General features: G+C 37.5%; 1 long non-coding RNA gene across 2 annotated transcripts; it reads right to left on the bottom strand.

Annotated features, from left to right (window-relative positions):
- Nucleotides 1–14,123: 14,123 nt before the first annotated feature.
- LOC113309927 lies at nucleotides 14,124–19,198 on the bottom strand. 2 transcript variants are annotated; one of them, XR_003340808.1, is made up of 3 exons: nucleotides 17,270–19,198; nucleotides 14,709–16,205; nucleotides 14,124–14,606 (listed from the first exon to the last, which is right to left on the bottom strand). It is a non-coding gene; the product is annotated as an uncharacterized LOC113309927 (long non-coding RNA). The 2 variants fall into 2 exon arrangements; XR_003340809.1 differs by having other exon boundaries at nucleotides 14,185–14,615.
- Nucleotides 19,199–19,811: the final 613 nt, after the last annotated feature.

Raw genomic sequence — 19,811 nt, forward strand, 5'->3', positions numbered from 1 at the left:
TTAATCTAGGTTGTTCTTCGGGAATATAAGACCGGATTATCAATTGGTTCCTGTTCACCTTGATTTCATATTTTAAGACGGAACAAAAACATAGGGTTTTTATGTGGGAGACATATTTATCCTTTGATAGACTTTTCTGTGTAAGACAGATTTGTTTATTATCAAGTCTGCGATTTTGGGTTGCAGCAACTCTTGGTTGTGGGTGAGATCAGCTAAGGGAATCAAGTGCATAGTATCCTTCTGGGATCAGAGGCGTAGGAGTACAAGTGTACCTTGAATTAGTGGGAGACTGATTGGGGTTCAACTATAGTCTAGTCCGAAGTTAGCTTGGAGTAGGCTAGTGTATGTAGCGGCTTAATACAGTGTGTATTCAATCTGGACTAGGTCCCGGGGTTTTTCTGCATTTGTGGTTTCCTCGTTAACAAAACTTCTGGTGTCTGTGTTATTTCTTTTCGACATTATATTTTTTATATAATTGAAATAATACAGGTTGTGCGTTAAAGATCATCAATTAGAAATCCGACCTTTGGTTGTTGATTGATATTGATTGATCCTTGGACATTGGTGTTTGGTACCGTCCAAGTTATCTCTCTTTGATAAAGACTCACAGATTTCTATTTGCTTGAGTAAAGATCAAATCGAGAGATTGAGATATAAACTCTTTGATATATCTTTTTATTGATTGAGTCTAACTGTCTAGTTGATTCTCATAAAAAGTATATTGGAGTTTGTCCATACAGATTGCTAAGCTAAATATTGGTTGGTGTTGTTAGACCCCGTTTTTTCAATTGGTATCAGAGCAGGCAAACACGTTAAATACCTTATAAGTCTGTGTTTGTAGCGATCTGATTATGGACGAGTCTATCTCTAATAACGTACCAGTTCAGAAATTACCAGATAATTCTAAAAGCTTGGATTCACCTGAGAGAAATGTCACATCTAAGTCAATATCCAAACATTCTCTTGATGTAAAAACTGTTGACTGGGAAACTCTACTAGAAGAACAGTTGGATGAACTTTCTGATGAAGGTGATTCAGATATTGATAGAGATGTTGATGAGGAAGTCTCAGAGTATGTTAAGTTTTTGGATTCGTGGAATATGAAGAAGATTACAACTTCTCATGTCACACCTCTTCTGAATCCTCTCTGTCGAGAAAACAAGAAATTGAGAAGATGTTACGCGGGTGTTTATTATTCGGATCGTTCTACCGAATCGATCCTCAAGGATTCTGAGGAAAACCTACGTATGAAGTCACTTGAATGTGATAATCTTTATCAAAAATACTTTTTGTTGGAAGAGAAACTTGCAGAATCTGAAGCAAGGTTTAACTTCCAGCAAACAAGTTTTGACGACAGAGAAAACACTTATCTCGCTCGAGAAAAACACCCTTGAGGCTGATTTAGCTGCTGCTCTTGATAAAATCAAGATGTTGGAAGATGACTTGAAAAAGTTCAATACTAGTTCAAGCAAATTAACCACTATGCTAGGAGTAAGTAAAAATCATCGTGATACACGAGGATTGGGCTATAAGGGAATAGATGCTCTAAGTACTAGCAAAGAGGTAAAAATTTTCAAGGCTAGTGATTCTTCTCAACAAAAGGTTTCCACTGATGGCAAAAGTGAAATACCTTCTCCGGAAGTTAAGGTTCAAAATAGAAAAGTTTATCAACCTCCAAAGTTAGCACACATGGATCGAGGTAAGAACATTCCTTATGTTCGCCACTATTGCGGAAATAAAGGTCACCTGGAAAGAAGATGTCGTTTCCGTATAAGGAATGAGAAACTTCATGATGTTCTTGTTTGGGCATCACAAGAAGTTGTGAAACCAAGATCATACGTTAAGACTGATCCTCTTAACGTTACAGGTTGTAATTGTCCAACCTTTAGGCAAAGTTATCAGCGCTATGATAGACCTAGATTTTCCTATAAACGTCGTACGAATCCTTTTCATAATCGTAATGGTTATCAAAAAGATAACTTCGTAAAGACGAAGACAAGATCCGATGCTCCCAATTGGAGAAAGACTAACTTGCAAAAGAATAGTCAATCCAATTCTCTTCCAAGAATTCTAGAAGAGAGTGATGGGAAGAAGGTTCCGACTGTTCCTAAACGCACTCAGAAGTGGATACCGAAGAAAGACAATGATGTTTTGAGTGTGAAAATGAATGATCTTCCAGAAAACTCCATGACTATGGAAAAGGCACTATCCATGATGTTGGAACTTAACAAGTTTTTTGGAAAAATGGAATTGGATGTGAAAGGTTCTAAAAGTGATCTCTTTCATGATAATCCAAAGGTCACTTGTGGTGAGCAAGACTTTGTTCACCCCAACGCAACTTGATTGTGTTGGAAGTGCATCCTCACCAAGGAATGCCCTGCTTTGTATACGGTGACGGAAGCACAAGAATTGGAGCACACATATTTTGTTCGATAAGGCGGTAGAATTCGATTGGATTCATCTAAAAAGGTATGTCTATAAACTTGAGCAAGATTTGTACTTTTATTTGCTTAGAATACTTATAATAATCTTGCTTATCGTTCATTTCTACCTAACTTGATCTGTGTTTAAGGTTCTTAAATGTTTAGGTTTGAAAATAATAGTTCGGTATGTTTGGAATACATGGTACATATACCAAGTATGCATAACAACATTCAAAATCAAAATCCAGGGGTTTAAGTTTGCAAACCCGTATGCATACTTGACGTCGATATTCGGTAAACTTGTTTTGGCCGTAACTTCTTCGTCCGAACTCGGATTTACCTCATTATTTTTACATTCTCTTCCTTATTGAATTCCATTAAAAATGGAGATGATAATTGTTGAATTTGGATGAGTTAATATTGGTCTTTGTCCTGTCTCTTGTTTTTTAGTGTTTGCTCCATTTCGTTGCACTTGTTCTATTCTCTTGGACTTGGGAACTGGGATTCTTGGAGAAATCCTATTCTAAGCTATTTTGTGGCTGTTACAAGAGTGATGTTGGTGAATCACAAAGAAGGAAGTTCGAGAATGGGTAGTAGTTCACATTTCTATATATTCTTGAGTGTTCACAATCATCTCATGTGAACTATGGTGCATAGTCGTCAATGACTTTGTATGTTCTTCTTTGTTAAGGAAATATTTTTATACGCTTTTGGTAACCACTCTTGGTAACCACTCTTGGTATAAATCTGTGCGAAAAAGATTATTTCTACCTTCTAAGGGCAAAGATTGTTATTGCAGTATTAATCTTTATGATTTTGTGATATTGCAATTGTTTATGAGATATCTATTGTTCGCATCCGTGAACTTGAAGGTCCCATATGTTGTCAAAAGTGAAATCTTTCATGAATTGGTTTTCGTATTGATGAAAGGACGAATGGACTTTTGACAAATACAAAAGTTATGCCTATTCAATCATTTATTTGATGGAAAATAAGATAAAATCTTTTGTGTGAAAAGGATAAAGTCTATTATGTCATTATGCATATAGTGATGGAAAGATATAATAGATCCTTGTATGTATTCCACGGTATTGATCTTCTTTGATCCATTGTTTTTGTATTACCGTGAAGGCTCCATTGTGTGTCTTATGTTGAGCATGATACAACTAAGTCGATTATTCTTATTGGCTTTGTTGGTTGTTCCATAAGATGCTATATGTTGAGCATTATGAACTAAATTAATCATCTTGGTTGGTTATTTAGTTATTTGCTCCGAAAGTCTTCTTTTATCGAGCAAAAATTTTGACAATTAAATTGATTACCTTCGTGATTAGTTTGGTTGTTTGTATTCCAATTATATTAATTATGGGTTCTCTTGTAATTAGTCTAGTTGAGTTTTCATATATTCCACAAGTTCTTGTGTTGAGTATATGAACGACTATACTAACTATGTTCTATTGGTTGATGTAGTCGTATATTCCGTAAGGTTTTCCTTATGTTGAGTATGTGAACGGTTAAGTTAGTCATCTCCGTATGATTACCTTAGTCGTAGCTCCGTAAGTTTACTTATGTTGAGAACAATCAATTAAATTAATCACTTTTGTGATTTGATTTAGTTGTGTATTCCAATTAAATTAATCATAGGTTTACTTGTGATTAATTTGATTGAGTTTTGGATATAGAAAATCATTTTCCTATGGTTTTTGGTGTCGAATTAAAAATCCTTATTTTCTTTCGAAATTAAGGTCGCTCTTGTTGTTCTCTCGGGAATGACATCAAATAGGGGAGAGTTCTTTTGAACTTGTGCTTAATGGTAATATCTTGCGGGATGTGGGGCTGTGGAATTTTATATGGGTTATCTTGTATCTTAAAACTCCTTGATGAATGCATTTAGCTTCGGCTTTATGATTGCATCTAAATTAAGTTGGTATGTATTTCTTCTTTTAGTCTATGAAACGTCTCTTCTCGGAAATTTCATTAGGAACCCGTTCTTGTACCTTTGCCAATTTTATTGACAAAAAGGGGGAGAATTAATGTGTAGTTCTACTACATATACATATGGTTTTCGGATCATTGTGTAAGGGGGAGTGGTTTCCATGTGAGATGGAGTATTGACTAAGGGGGGGTGATACATATCACCGTAGTATTATTGTTAAAGTCGTGATGCAATTGGATTTTGATGTTACATAATAATACTATGTCACTGTATAATGATGATCGAGAATCTCGATTTCTCTCATTGTTATAGCTACGGATCTTCAACAACGGTGATGCTAAACTTACAACCTTTGGGATCATTGGAGTACTTGGAAGGACGAAAATTTCAGGGAACGTTGAAGATTAGACTATGGAATAGGAGCCACTAAAGTTTATCTTTTTTGTATTCCATATGTATTAATAGTTTTGTCACTAAAATTGACAAAGGGGGAGATTGTTAGAGCATAGCTCGGTCGACCTCGCATGAGTTGTTATATCAAGCATGTTTGTCAATGTTAGTGATCAAAACTATGAGTCTTGATTTCTAGTCTACATAGCTAAGTCTCGGACTAGGATAGAAAAGTGTAGTTGAGCTCAAGGACTTCATGGAGATTCATCATACAACGACGAAGATCTACTCAAGGAACCGTTGAACTTCATCAACAAAAAGGTATGTGGAGACTTGAACTTATCTATCACTCAAAAGTCTATCTCTTCTATCTCCTACTTCTTATGAGACAAAAATCGTATGCTATATAGACTGGATCATATACATTTGATATTTCGAGCTGAGTATATCTCGCCTATCTATATCTCGAAATCATGTGTTCTAAAGCGTTTCGCTTTGATCGGTTTTATCTTCACCTAATGACGAAAGTCATAATGCTTAAATCACTTTGAAAATCGCTTTGACGAGAAATAGTGTAACAACTATATAACGTCCTCTAAGAATGTTTCAATGGTTGGAATGAGATTTTAGGTCTACATAACCAATGATGGATATAAGCATTGTGTGGAAACACATATGTGCATAAGTCCTATTCCTTAATCCGAAGTTTGCAAACTTTGTTGATTGAGAGAAACCGGAGGAATTGGTGCCAAGTCCGCGAACTCTGTTTGCGAACTCAGTCCGCGAACCGATGGAAGTTCTCTTGCCGAGAATATCTATTGGGATTTTCCAAAAACTCGTTTGCGTGTTTAGTTCGCGAACTGGCGGATGTCTCCTTGCCGAGATTTTCTGCTGAGTTTGGAAAACTCTTCCGGTTGTCTTAAGTCCGCGAACTTGTTTGCGTACTTGAGTGGGTTATGATCTAAAGATGTGCTTTGAACATGAAACTTAAATTACTAAGGAATGCAGTATACAAACCGCGGCTATAAAGTTCATGAGCCGATTCAATCGAATCGAATCATCTTTGTTTCAATTATGTCTTGTATAGTTACATAAGATCTCATAGCAATTGCACAACTCTCTAACTAGTTAATTTGAGTCAATTGAACTAGTTATGGTGAATAAGAACAAGGTTATTATGAAATTCTCATATGGTAGACCTTTTGGGTTACTATGTTGAACCAACATACACGTACACGTTTGGGCACGATTTTCACAAACCTAGTAAACGTATATCTCAAGTGTGTGTGACAAGCTAAGTTTTCGATCTAACGGTTGAGAAATATTAGCTTGAATCTAAATCAGGTTTTTATCTAACGGTGAATATTGATTGCTTTGTAACTAAGGAAATACCCTGATTTGAAGACTATATATAGGAGACATCTAGCATTGGGCAAAATTAATCCCACACGTCTGTGTGATACTAGTGTGCTCGCTAGAGTCGATTCTCCTCTAACCTTTGGTTTTCTTCTCTAAAACCAGGTTAACGACTTAAAGACTTCATTGGGATTGTGAAGCCAGACCGATAATACTTTTATCGTAGTTGTGTGATCTGATCTTGCATCTTCTATCGTACGAGCACAATCTTTGATTGGTTTGAGATCGTGAGAGTTCTCCGATAGGCAAGATAAAGAAGTCACAAACATCTTCGTCTCACTGTTTGTGATTCCTCGACGTCCTCTTGTGTATTCAAGTAAGACTGTTGAGAGGTGATTGATTAATCTAGGCTGTTCTTTGGGAATATAAGACCGGATTATCAATTGGTTCCTGTTCACCTTGATTTCATATGTTAAGACGGAACAAAAACCTAGGGTTTTTCTGTGGGAGACAGATTTATCCTTTGATAGACTTTTCTGTGTGAGACAGATTTGTTTATTATCAAGTCTGCGATTTTGGGTTGCATCAACTCTTGGTTGTGGGTGAGATCAGCTAAGGAATCAAGTGCGCAGTATCCTGCTGGGATCAGAGGTGTAGGAGTACAACTGTACCTTGAATTAGTGGGAGACTGATTGGGCTTCAACTATAGTCCAGTCCGAAGTTATCTTGGAGTAGGCTAGTGTCTGTAGCGGCTTAATACAGTGTGTATTCAATCTGGACTAGGTCCCGGGGTTTTTATGCATTTGCGGTTTCCTCTTTAACAAAACTTCTGGTGTATGTGTTATTTCTTTTCGGCATTATATTTTTTATATAATTGAAATAATACAGGTTGTGAGTTAAAGATCACCAATTGGAAATCCGAACTTTGGTTGTTGATTGATATTGATTGATCCTTGGACATTGGTCTTTGGTACCGTCCAAGTTATCTCTCTTTGATAAAGACTCGCAGATTTCCATTTGCTTGAGTAAAGATCAAATCGAGAGATTGAGATATAAAATCTTTGATATATATTTTTATTGATTGAGTCTAACTGTCTAGTTGATTCTCATAAAAAGTATATTGAAGTTTGTCCATACAGATTGCTAAGCGAAATATTGGGTGGTGTTGTTAGACCCTCGCTTTTTCAAGAGTCTTACAGATTCATCTCTCGAATCTAAAAGTACTCATGTGCAGTACATTTTTTTAGGGTTTGAATTCGTTTCTCATCAACACACCCAAATTTACCAAAAACAACAGAATCAGTTTTTACCCCTAAACAACGACTAAGTTCGACTACTTATCTCGTCCACGGGAAAATCACCATCTAGTGCTTACTGCGGAACATGACTGTCTCTCACTAAGCAGGGGACTTAATGTTGATGGTGGATTTTCGACAAAGGTTAAAATCGTAAAATCATGATATTGCATGTTCCTGACAGGAATGCATGTGACGATTCATATTTTATGATCCGTGAACCGTTTCACGATCTCTGACTGAGTGAGCGTTCCTCTCAGAGATATGATGAATATGATTCTCAAAAGGCCTCCTCGGCTGAGCGTTCGATGCTTCACATATTTCACCATCACCTCTACGTAGAATCTTAATGATTGGGTGGTTTCCTAGACATAATGTTTGTTAGAGAGATTAACGCCTTCAGGACTCACGCTGCACGTTGTTCCCTGACTACATAGAGAGACCCACCTCTACATAGAATCTTAATGATTGGGCGGTTCCCTAGACATAATGTTTGTTAGGGAGCTTAACGCCTTCAGGACGTCACGCCGTTCGTTGTTCACCGACTATGTAGAGACACCGTGTATAGAACCTCTTAAATATTGGGCGATTCCCTAGACATAATGTCTGTTAGAAAGCTTAACGTCTTCAGGACGTCACTCCTCCCGTTGTTCCCTGACTATACACCCCTCAAAACGTATATGATGCTTCAATTATCTCATATCTCGATTCTGCAAAAATATTAGTTCTATCGTGACATTCATCCACTGAATTCCTAGAAAAAATAATCTATTATATCGCATTACTCTGTTCCCTGAATTCCCCGGCTGGATTCATGGATTAGTAATAGATACCCAACTCATTTTATTACTCTTCTTTCATGGATCATTCCCGACTGAATTCCATGAATTAGTAATAAATATTCATTGTCCGGACGTCTGGACCATCACCGAGTAAGCCCCGAGGGAATGTGCAAGTGTACTTGACAATAGTGCACGAACAAGTACCCAAACGCACGAACGATCGTTCAAAAACATGGATAAACGAGGAACTTATGAAGAACATAATATTAAATAAAATAAGCAAGAGGCGTTGGGACTGGGCCCACCAGCCGGCCGGTCATGCCGTTGTGGCCGGTCCCCCTCTCCCATTATTTATTTATTTATTTTAATTTGTTTCCCTCATCTTATGGAAACTCATTTATTTGAGCGAACTCCCTCGTTTGAGCGAAACTCTTAGTTTTTCCATACTTTCATCGAACAAAAAATAGGGAAAAGTGTCACGGGACCGGGCCACCAAGCCGTCTGGCCATGCCCTAGTCGTGGCCGGTCCCACACCTCACAATCCCTTATTTTCTCATATTATTATTTCCATCATCTCATGGAACTCCATCGTTTGAGCAAAAACCATAGTTTTTCAATATTTTCTCAAATATTGCTCAAACCACGAAAAAGCCAAAAAGTCAAACGATCACACGACCGACTAGGATATTCATGTCAAATATTAAAATATTATTATTCTAATATTCTCAAAATACCGATCACATGAGCGAAGTTCTACTCGCTCATTCGAGCAAAATTGGGAGTTTCAGTCAAGATCAAACTCTTCTGAAAACCCAAGATATTGCTCAAACATGCACCAGGAAAATACCAAAACTCTCAAGACTGAGACACGGATATTATGGTGACATGGGCGTGATTCCTTGACCGACCAAGGCCAGACCTAAGGCTTTCAATGAGCCGGTCCCACACATCTTTATAATTTTGACCTAATTTGCTATCAATTGCTCGTATTGGGTCAAAACTCTCTCAACTGAATTGGGACTCGCTCAATCGACCGAAAACTGGTTCCACAACCACTAAGGTCCGGTACCATGACCCCTTGGTTGGTCCCTCATCTCTTCATAGCCAGGTTTTACTACCTAACACTCACACGAGCATTATTGTAATAGATGATTAAACCAATGTTTGATCGTTCTTTCACCAATTGGTAAACAAAGGACTCTGGTGCAAGCTCACTTGAGTACTCAGGTGCTATATGATCGACCATCATCCCATGTAGCCGGTCAGTCCTTCACTCAGTGACATATTTTCAATTGATCAACAATTGATCAAAATTAGGGTTTCGAACAAAATCATAATTCTGAGTGAGTTCAAACACTAATAATTTTATGTTGATTCAACAATCAACATCTGGGTTAAAAATATAATATTCGGTAAGGCCACTAATATTTTAATTAATATTTTATTAGGTCACGTTACCAATAATTCATCGAATGAGCAATACTTGCTCAGTTGCTCGAATATTGATCCAACTATCAATATTCAGTAATTTATTGAATGAGCAATACTTGCTCAGTTGCTCGAATATTGATCCAACTATCAATATTCAGTAATTTATCGAATGAGCAATATTTGCTCAAATGCTCGAATATTAATCCAACTATCAATATTCAGTAATTTATTGATGCTCGAACATTGATCCAACTATCAATATTCAACAATTCATCGGACAATATTTGCTCAGACGAGCAATAACAATATCATTCATTCGAGAACTATACGTCCCAACAGACATGTTCCGTTCATGAATCCTAGAGCATTCAACAATCATGCTCGACTGAACAATACTTAGACCCATCGTCTAATCAAGTCAACGACTTACTAATCAAATACACATCTGCTTTGTAGATTCCGCATTCGTGAGACATCAATCACGTCACATGGGGGATATTAATTAGGGTTTTGGTCTGGCGGCCTACAACACGTGTGTTCATCCACGATGATAAATGTGAGTAAGTCATGCAAGCAGATGAGGGAGTTAGAAAAGTAGTAGGTGGACAATCAACCAAGTCTCCGTACGACCTGGAACTGGTTAAACCACGATTTCCCACTCTTTCACTCGAGAAACCGCCACACTTACTGGAGATTAATGTGTCTACTATTCTGACAATATAAATAAGTCTTTGAATCCACGATTGAAGGACAAATTTTTTTTTGAGCAATCACTCTTAAGAATTCCATCAATCGATCAGAACTTATTCGAACTCAACAGTTCACAGAAAACTGGCAGAAACCTTAAACATATTCACAATCCTTGATCATCATTGATCTCACACACTTCTCAGCTTCCCTCCTACAGATCAACCCTATTCCCTCTTTGTGACCGAATTGAATCTGGAACGGCCATTGTCTTGGTTTAGGCCGGAGTCCTACAGATTGATCTCTCAAACTCAAAGCACTCATATGCAGTGCATCTGTTTGAGGTTAGGAAGTTCGCTCGGTTGAGGAGCCTCCGTCACACGGTCTTCTCTCCATTCCCTAAAAAACCAACAACCCATTTTTTCCCATCAACACACGAACTCAACCTCAATTCTTATATTCATTTGAGTGCTACATAACAAGATTTTGCTTCTACATCTAGGGTGAAAGAGGCTAAGTTGGAGCCTACTCTGATGAATTTTCTGCAACATGAAGAATCCATAATATAAACCGCGAATCCCATACTTAAGTCTGTTAGAGCATTGATCGGTCGAAATCGCATGCGTTGCTATCTCAAGCATGTTTATCAATGTTAGTGATAAAAACTATAAGTCTTGATTTCTAGTCTACTATAGCTAAGTCTCGGACTAGGATATAAAGTGTAGTTGAGCTCAAGAACTCCATGGCAATCATCATACAAGACGAAGGACTACTCAAGGAACTGGTGGAACTTCATCGACTAAAAGGTATGTGGAGACTTGAACTTATCTATCACTCAAAAGTCTATCTACATTATCTCCTATCTTGAGACAAAAGTCGTTTTTCTATATAGACTTTGATTATACACATTTGCTATTTCGAGCCGAGTTTATCTCGCCTATTTATTTCTCGAAATATGTGTTGGTAAGATTTCGCTTTGGCAAAGTTCATCTTTACATAGTGACGAAACTCATGATATGTTTCAATCACTTTGAAAATTGCTTTGACGAAAAATGGTTTGTGAATAACAACTATATAACGTCCTCTAAGAATGTTTCAATGATTGAAATGAGAGTTCAGATTATATAACCAATGTTGGATATAAGAATTGTGTGGCAACACATATATGTATAAGTCCTTTTTTCCTTGAACCGAAGTTTGCGAACTTTGTTGATCAAGAGATTCGGAACAAGAGCCGTGAACTCAGTCCGCGAACCCAGTCTGCGAACTGGCGGAAGTTCTCGACCCGAGAATATCTGCTGGAGTTTGAGAACTCCTTCCTGGAACTTAAGTCCGCGAACTAAGTCTGCGAACTTAAGTTGGTTATATCTAAAGACGATTGTTTGTGAACTTATTTATATTAACTAAGGAATGCTAAATGCAAACTGTGGCTATAAAGTTCATGAACCGATTCGAGTGAATCAAATCGTTTTTTCTTCGATTGTGTCTTGTGTAGTTACATAAGATTTCCTTGCAATTGAACAACTCTCTAACTAGTTCATTTGAGTCATTTGAACTAGTTATGGTGAAGAAGAATATGGTTGATATGAAAGTGCTCATATGGCAAACCATTTTGTTAACTATTGTTGAACCAACAAATGTACATGTTTGGGTATGGTTACATAAACCTAAAATCGTGCATTTCATTTGTGTGTAACAAGCTAAGTTTTCGATCCAACGGTTGAAAGATATTAGCTTGAATCTAATCAGGTTTTCATCTAACGGTGAATATTGAATGCTTTGTTACCAAGCTAACATTGATTGCAAACCCTGATTTGAAAGACTATATAAAGGAGAACTCTAACAACTGGGAAACCTAATCCCCACACCTCCTGTGTGATACTAGTTGTAAACTAGGTTAACGACTTAAAGACTTGATTGGGATTGTGAAGCCAAACCGATACTACTTTCTCGTAGTTGTGTGATCTGATTTTGCATCTTCTATCGTTTTGAGTACAATCGTCACGATTGGCTTGAGATTTATATCTCCGATAGGCAAGATAGAAAAGTAATCACAAACATTTTTGTCTCATCGTTTGTGATTCCACAATATCTTCTTTCGCCGCGTCGATTAAGATTATTGTGAGGTGATTGATAATACTAGGTTGTTCTTCAGGAATATAAGTCTGGTTTATCAATTGGTTCCTGTTCACCTTGATTTATCAAAACACGGAACAAAAACTTGTAGGTATTTCTGTTGGAGACAGATTTATCTATTCCTGTAGACTTTTCTATGTGATACAAATTTGTTTATTGAAGTCTTCGACTTTGGGTCGTACCAACTCTTAGTTGTGGGTGAGATCAGCTAAGGGAATCAAGTGTGTAGTATCATGCTGGGATCAGAGACGTAAGGAGCATAACTGTACCTTGCATCAGTGTGAGATTGATTGGGGTTCAACTACACTGCAGACCGAAGTTAGTTTTTACTAGGATAATGTACGTAGCGGCTTAATACAATGTGTGCTCAATCTGGACTAGGTCCCGGGGTTTTTCTGCATTTGCGGTTTCCTCGTTAACAAAATTCTGGTGTCTGTGTTATTTCTATTCCGCATTATATTTTGTTATATAATTGAATATCACAGATTGTGCGTTTGAATCATCAATTGGAAATCCGACCTTTGGTTGTTGATTTAAATTGATTGATACTTGAACATTGGTCTTTGGTACTGTTTAAGTGATTTCTCTTGTATTCAATTTGACTCGCAGATTTCTATTTGCTTGAGAAAGAATTGAATCAAGAAAGAGAGATATAACTCTTTGATATACTTTATTAAGATTGAGTCTAGTTGATTCTCTTGAAAGTATATTGGAGTTTGTCCATACAGATTGCTAAGCGAAATATTGGGTGTGGTTGTTGTACCCCCACTTTTTCAAAGTCAGCTGGAAAAGAAAACATCAAATTGAATAATCTTATCCAAAATAAACTGATTATTCCGTGTATTGTCATTTGTAGATAACACGCGCCTAGTAGGTTTATCAAAATAATGGAAAAGATTATCCATGCATATGGTTGTCATCAGAACTATAGGATCAGGTTTTATGTTTTCAAAAATGACCTTATTTCTATCTAGAATCTAGAATACAAAATAAAACTTGGATAACTTAAGCAAGATAAAGAGTGGTTCAGATTTTTTCTTGCAATAGATAAGTCTATGGTTGTTGATCGCTGTCGTATGCGTCAAAAATAATTTCACTTTCTTAAAGTATATGATAAGAAAGAGCTTTTTTCCACAGAGAGGCAATTATAGTTATTATGTTATCAATTTCCTACGTAACCAATTGGGGGGATTTCTGATTTTATAAAAGCAATATGAATTAAATCAAAAGCAAAATAAATAATAGAATGTAATCAATAAGTTGAGAATATTGGTCAAGGAGTTCATCTTTAATCTTAAACAAGTGCTTGCATACATGATTAGAATTACAATTTAATCTCTGTATCATCAAAATCCTAGAGTATCAATAGAGCAAGATAATCCATTAATTTCCTAAGTTCATCAACACACACATTAGAGCTGCGTATATGAATTCTACCTAAAGAATAACCTAACGCCTTGCGCTAATTAAGTTCAATTCCTAGGAGCATTAAGTTTTGGAAATAGGCTAATCAATGCAATTGTCATGCATTGCGCATGACAATTCGGACAATGGTCAAACTCTACATATGATTACAAGAGTGTATCACTACAAACCATAATCATATCATGCTACTTGAACATCCAACGCGCTAAGAAGACATAAAGATTCTACACACTAGTCATAAGAAGTTAGACACATATATGAACACAATCTCATCCTTAAAAGTTGAGAGTGAGATAACCATCCCTTATCGAAAGAAATTCGGGTTCGAGAGTGATCAAAAGTCTCGACTCTGCCTCACAAGAAAGGGTTTTATGAAGTTTCTCTCAATAATAAATAGCTTTTTATGGGGTCACACATGTGTCCAGGTAGGAATGAAGAGAGAGTCCTGCCACACGTTGAACAGTAGGAAGACAAAACCCTCCGAATTGTTTTGAAAACCCACATCTTTTATCATTTTGAAAACCATTTTTTCCGACGATCTCTAACAAAGGAAATCAACCACTTAACGAAGGTGGGAATATGTTTACTTATCGCGTTATCCGTTTGACGTGCAGTTAGCACCGCTCTCACAACATCCATAGAAACGTCTTCGGTCTTTAATCCTGGTCTTCATCTTCGTCTTCGGTCTTCAACTCTTGATGATGAAATCTTGAACTTCGTAGAATCTTGACAGCGTGATTCTTTCCTGTAATTTCTAGTTCCTCCTTCTTAGAATTTGCAAATATACGAGGAAAGGTAAAGGAGGAACATAAGTAGAAACCATAGTTTTAGAGTTAGAAATAGGTACCTCAGAAGTTTGGGGAGAATCCTCATTCTTCTCCTCCAAAACAGGTTCCTTTGGAGCTTCCTCTTTGCCCAAATCAGTAAGTTCGGGTTGCACAAGTTGTGTACCGCTTCTCAACGTAATGGCATTGACATCCCCTTTTGGGTTAAGAGGTTGAAAGGGAGTTTCCCACCAATTTGTGCCTTCACTTGGTTCAACTCAGTATCCATGGAACCAATTTGTGTTTGCAAGTAATTGATCTCACTCTTGGTCTCTTGTTGACTTTGTTCAAACATAGTAGTAAAGCCTTGCATCATTGCTTTGAAGCTTTTCATCGAGAAAGGAACCTTGATTTTGAGTTTGTTGTTGCGGCTGGAATTGTTGCTGTTGTGATTGGAACCCTCTTGGACGGTTGAAAGTAGGTTGTGAAACCGCTCCTTGTTTGTTGGCATATCTAAAGTTTGGGTGATCTCTCCATCCCAGATTGTAAGTGTTGGAGTAGGGATCATACCGTCTTTTGCTGATTTGGAAAGACCGCACTAGCTTGCTCCAACTCTTCATCATATGAAGGTATAATAACTGCAGCCATATTTTGCATCATTCTCTCTATACTACCCATCCTTTGATCAAGGTGTGATGATGAATCATAAACTTCATGCACTCGCCTAACCATTGGTTCACCTCTAGTGCAAAATTGTTGCGAGTTTGCAGCCATACTTTCAATCAACTCGGTAGCTTGGGCCACCATCTTGTTCATTAGTGCACCACCACACGTGGCGTCAAGAAGAGATCTATCACTTGGTTGAAGACCTTCATAAAAGTATTGGAGTATCATAACATCACTGAAATGGTGATGTAGACAGCTTGCTTCCAATCTCTTGTATTGCTCCCAACACTCATACAATAATTCCCCCACATGTTGCTTCATTCCATAAATCTCCTTGTGAATTTGAGTAGCCTTTGATGCAGGAAATATCTCTCTAAAAAGATTTTTTTCAACCCATTCCGTGTTGTGACACTTCTAGAAGGAAAATAATACAACCAATCCTTAGCACTATCCGCCAAAGAGAATGGAAAAACTTTCAACATTGCACCATCCGCATTAGTCTCCGATGGAAGCATTGCCCTGACTATGGCGTGGAAGTCCATAAGATGTTTGTTTGGGTCTTCATTCGACATGCCATGAAACTTTGGTAAGCCTCTCTAATCAACCCCGGATTGATCTCAAAGGTTGAGTTTGTTTGGATACACCATTGTTGTGTATCGAGCTTGTGAGAAGCTAGGTCCTTGAGTGTACAATTCGCATCACCCATTGCTTCTTCTTCTTCTTCTTCTTCTTCTTCTTCAAAAGGTATCTCTTGTTCAACCGGAACCTCTTGTTCTTCTACTAGTTGTAAAACCTCTTCCACTTCCAACTCTTGTTCTTCCGTCTCGTCAAGTCTTGCTTGGAGTATTGTTCCTTCACGAGTAATGATTCCACACCTTGGATAATTCCAATTCTTGGGAGCCAGGGATTAGTATCTGAAAAAATATACTCACAAGCAAGTAAGAAAAATGAAACAAGAAACATAAAGAAAATATGAAAGCAGAAATGATGATAAGAAACTAAAAACTTAATAACTAGTCGTATGCCTTCCCGGCAGCGGCGCCAAAAAATTTTCTCTGTCGTATGCGACAAAAATAATTTCACTTTCCTAAAATATATGATAAGAAAGAGTTTGTTTCCACAGAGAGGCAACTATAGTTATTATGTTGTCAATTTCCTAAGTAACCAATTGGGGGATTTCTGATTTTATAAAAGCATATGAATTAAATCAAACGCAAAGTAAATAATAGAATGTGATCAATAAGTTGAGAATGTTGGTCAAGGATTTCATCTTCAATCTTAAACAAGTGCTTTCATACATGATTATAATTACAATTTAATCTCTTTATCATCAAAAGCCTTGAGTATCAAGAGACCAAGATTATCCATTAATTTCCTAAGTTCATCAACACACATATTAGAGCTGCGTATGTGAATTCTACCTAAAGAATAACCTAACTCCTTGCGCTAATTAAGTTCAATTCCTAGGAGCATTAAGTTTTGGAAATAGGCTAATCAATGCAATTGTCATACATTGCGCATGACAACTCGGACAATGGTCAAACTCTACGTATGATTACAAGAGTGTATCACTACAAACCGTAATCATATCATGCTACTTGTATTTGGGGTTATCACGACCCTAAAATAGCTATGGACAAGGATGCAAGTTAAATTAATTGGCCACTTAACTAAACAAGCATATAGATCTTATCACAATACATCAATCATGTGATTATAAAAGTAGTAGAAGTTTGAACGAAAGCAAAGAGAGGAAACTAATACATAACTCAAGCACAAGTTGTAGATATAGCACTACATCCTTCACCAATAATATAAGATTTACCTACTCATATCTATGGAGTTCATAAACATAATAATAATTGAATTAAGAAGATGAAAGTAAAGCAAAGCAAACCCTAGTAGCGTAAGTAAAAGCGATTATCTCCCAAAGCTCCAAGAATAATACGTGATTCCTTAAAGTTGTAGAAGACTTTACCTTTTGTAACTTTTCTCCAAAATTAGGTCCAAGTTTTCAAAGTCCATCCACTAGTAGTCCACCAATCCCATGAGTTAAAACATCTGTTCTGGAAATTCTGGGTCCAAAACCGGGGCGTCGGTTTGCTGATGTCATCACCGGTATCTGGTCATTGTCGCCGGGATCCGGTCATCTAAAAATGTTCCCAGTTACCTGAGTCATCGTAAACTGTCACCGGAAAATATATACTTCCAGCAACTCTAACTCTTTTTCTCTATAGTTCATACATTCGCAGAAACCATCTAAGAAAATTCCTTGTTCTTGCAGAAACGTGCCCAAAAGCGCGACTCCATACTCATATACCCGGACGCCAAACTTTACATCTGACTCGTACCCCCTTCATGATTCAATAAAACTTTAAGATTCCCACTTTTCTTTCCGAAATCCAACAACCGGAACTAGTACCACTGTCTCGCCATTCTAGTTGTGTTTTCGCACTGTCTCTGCAGTTCTGGTCCAGGCACTCTGTCATTTCTCAGGCCATATACTCTCTAACCTAGTCAGTTTTGTGTAACTGCAAGCTACTCCAGTCCAGCTGCACCTAGCATAACCAGCATCAACCACCACTTCAGCCGTACACAGCAACTGAACCTGACTTCTAACCCTTGCACAACTGCAACATCATCTCTGCAAACTCATTGCATTCATTGCGGCACTGCACTCCTACACATGCATCTATACTTCACACTACAACACCAATCACCTGCAATTTCCTGCATCAAGTCACTCCAGCACAACCAACAGCACCAACTCCATTATTGTATTCCTTTGCTACCAACTTCTTCATCTCAAGTTCAAGCTTGCACAACCATTCATCCATTACTGTAATTCTGTAGCAGCTGCAACCAAATCAAACAACATACATCACTCAAACATCCACCATCTTCTTCCATGTCCTTGTTTTGAGTCTGTAGTTGCAACTTATCTCAACAACCAAGCCTCAAGTCATTGTCACTGAATTTATCTTGTAGCATATCACTAACAACAAATTATCTCATACTCAAGCACTTGTCATTCTCATGTTCAATAGCAATCTCCATTTATGTGTCGTACATAACCACTGCAACACCATAACAACCCCATTCTGCAAGCTATTTGATTCCACCAACAAACCGTCTAGAGCTACAGCTGCAATACAACTTCTTCTCATATTTGAAAATCATCAGATGTTATTGCTTCAATCAATCACCGCTACTTCACAGACCTCAGCTTCCAGTTGCTTGTTAACCTAACATTCATCTGACCATTCTTGAGCCAACACCTTCATAGTTTTCCAGCACCTCCAACACAACCACCAGACAACTTTCTCTGTGCAATACCCTTTACCACCATCACGAGTCTTCAAGCATCACAATCTCGAGTTCCAGCACTGTACTTGCAAATCAGCTTCAGTACCACAAACTTTCCTTCAACACCCAATTGTTCTTCACAAACCAACATCACCAGATCACCTCAATTCATCTCAGCTTCATTTTAGTAATCCATTCAGGCCACAACTTGCACTACCGTTCAGCTCATACACATCCATCAAAACCAACAACACAGTACCTTGTTCTTCTTAAACTGAGATTCAGAACAAACCCTAAGTTATTCTGATCGTACCTATGTCATCTCATACTCGAGCTCAACATCCTTCTGAATCACCAGCTTCTTCTCCATTCATCTCATATATCTACATGAGCAGCAAAAACCAAACCCTAACTTCAGAATCCTTGATTTCTTCTTGATTCAAACTGTAACTCCATTTCATTCTCGAATTGATTCAGCAACTGAGATGTTGCTTCTCTTCTCTCTAAATTCAAATCATCAACAATGTCTCCATCTCAGCCTGTCTCGATTTCTCTGAATAAGGGTGCCGCCATCTCAGTTTCAGGTAAAAGAAGGAGAAAAAGAAAGCAATTATAGAGAATTCATTTATCTCTGATTTTCAGGTCTTGTGTAGGAAAAAGCAAATTGATACAACCACCCAAATGAACTGGATAAGGGCCAACAACAGATTAATTGGCCTGTCAATTATATGGAACTGATAGTTCATTCTTCACCTCCTCTTTGCGTAACCTTAGCCGACTGTACTCGCTTGTGAATTGACCTTTTTGTCTTTTACGCTCTAAATGGACGATTTCTCCTTCTTTTGCTCCAAATGACTCCAAAGTACCTAAACACTCAAAAGTAAACATAAGATACATATTTTACAAGAGAAAAAACAAAGAAAGCATAAACAATATATATAAATCTAGGTGTTTTACAACACCTATCAAACTCCCCCACACTTAGACTTTGCTAGTCCTCGAGGAAATCAAACATAACTTATTATAAAGAATACATACAACTCCATTTCGTCGAGGATACAGTCACACTTAGCACGTATAACAATCCTTTAAACCCCTAGGTGTACGTAGTGGACGAGTTATAGTCTCGTGAGGGTTTACTAGAGATATACCCACAAAACCTATTTTTCCAACTTACAAGTTCTCTGAAATGATAGCATCCAACGCGCTAAGAA

Source organism: Papaver somniferum, chromosome 1 (assembly GCF_003573695.1).
Source record: "Papaver somniferum cultivar HN1 chromosome 1, ASM357369v1, whole genome shotgun sequence".
Lineage (NCBI taxonomy): Eukaryota > Viridiplantae > Streptophyta > Magnoliopsida > Ranunculales > Papaveraceae > Papaver > Papaver somniferum.